Below are 2,189 nucleotides of genomic sequence, written 5' to 3'. Positions count from 1 at the left end.
TGTCACGTTAATTTGTGTGTGTTTGTGTGTATGACTGATTTGGTGACTGGAGGAACCCAGTCCCATTGAAACTGAGTCCTGCAAGATAGCTCCATTGGGGGTGAGGGCTTGCAGAAGGGAGAGATACAGCTCCGTATAGTAACACAAGCAGCACATTGACAGAATCACCAAGACCCTAGAAACTATCCCTAATAAATGAACCTCAAAGTAGTGGGGAAATCTGGTAACACAGTGGGGCAGCTAGCACCTAGTTTGCTGTCCCACCAATGGATTGGTTAAGTGGGCTGGGACCTACCCCCCCCCTGCAGCACTTTCCAAGCCTCATGCCTTGATCACCTGATCAGGGCATGGGACTGGGATATGTCCCTGATTCCAAGCCCCCATCCGGCACACTGGTTGGATGCTGGGCAGCTGTTCCCTTCTCAGCTCTGCGAGCCCAGAACTGGAGGGGATGGGACAGGTTGGGGGTCTTTTTTCCCCACTCAGCTCTGTGAGTGTGGACCTAGGGGGGTGGGGGAAACAGGCTGGGGAGCTTGTTTCTCACCTAGCTTCTTGAGTGCAGAGCTGAGCATGGAACAATCTCCCCAGCCTGTTCACTCCCAACTCCACACTTGCGAAGCTGGTTGGGGAACAGGCTACCCCCAGGGCTTGCTTCGTGACCATGAGAACAGTGCTGGGAGACTCTTATCTCTCATTACTGGCTCTGGTTCTGGCACCGGGAGGTAGGAGTCTCCCAAACCCCACTCCCCGATCACAATCTCAGAGCAGGGGGCTTGGAGCTCCCTGTTGCTACTGCAGGGGGACATAGTCCCCACCTGGACTCCTGTGATGGAGCTTGCCCCAGCAGCAGGCAGCTCCTGAGGGCACAGAACTATCTCCCACCCCCCTGGTGGACGGCTGACCAGGAGCAGATTTTGCTCTCAGTCAGGCATCTACACGAACACTACCGTGCCATTACTAATCTTGAGTAAATTTGCCACTTGCATTTGCAGGTAGGAAATTTACTCAAGATTAGAGAGGTTTACTGCGTAGTAAGCATGTGTGTATGTGTAGATATATGTGTTTACTTCACAGTAAACTATGCTAATGTGCAGTTAAGTGTCTCATATAGACATGCCCAGTATAGCTTTTTTTTTTTTTGAACATACATTGTATGAGATTTCTGTTTTTATTATAGAATTCTTCAGGGTGATTTTTGAAAATCAACAGAAAAGTTATTCGCTATTAAATTCCATGGTTTTCAGTGTCTTTTCTATAGAAAATCTAGTTATAAACCCCATTAATTGCTCTTTCTCACTACATGGTGCAGTTAGCTCTTTATTTTTCATAAGGTTATTTCAGAATCTGATTTATGACAATCTCCTTTTATTCAGAGACCACAAGAGTGGACCTTTAGTCTTTCTGATGTTTGTTGCAGTTGGAAAACTGATCCACTGTAATTGAATCAGTGGTCTTGTATGAACAATGCACACTTGTCATGCTGTACTATAGTACTATAGAATGTGCCATGTTAATTCTGCTGAAGAGCTAGAAAATGAGACCGGCTACCCATAGATGTGTTGCTATAGTGATCACATAAACCAGTATTCCATCTCTGGAGCAGGCTGCAGCAGCTACATAATTTCAGAAGGAGGCTTTTATTTTTGTAAACTAGCTTACAAATACTAGTTGGGTCGTGAGGAAAATACTTGTCCTACCCATCCCTCCCCTATGAAAAAGACAGTGACGATTGTCCTGTGGACACTGGCTATTCTAGTGATTTGAACTGCTGTTTTGTTTGTAGACTCCTCGGGGAGATAGTATTACCGTGGACAGTTATACACCGAGTAGTGAGCAGGCATGTGATTAAAGTGCTCTGCATACCAGATGTGAAACAATTGGTTCCTAACCTGTTTGAAACTATTGGTAGAAACATATATGAAGCATGTACCTCTTTGTGTGTCCCTTTGGTTAGTCTTGAAAGAATAGGATATGGAAGGATGCAAAGACTTTATTAACAGGAAGGAGGACTATTCAAGGGAAATGCAAACCTTGTTGGACAACTGTAGCAGAATCCTAGACATCTGGACAGGGCAACTAGGTGGGCTAATTCAGCAGTTATAGGAACTCTGTACACAGATTTCTGGACTGAAGCTATGGAAGGATGTTCTTTCCTCATGGCACAATGTAGCCATCAGTGCACTCCCCAT

Source organism: Alligator sinensis, unplaced genomic scaffold (assembly GCF_000455745.1).
Source record: "Alligator sinensis unplaced genomic scaffold, ASM45574v1 scaffold529_1, whole genome shotgun sequence".
NCBI lineage: Eukaryota > Metazoa > Chordata > Crocodylia > Alligatoridae > Alligator > Alligator sinensis.
The sequence above is the reverse complement of the archived record's forward strand: the minus strand, read 5'-3'. Positions refer to the sequence as shown.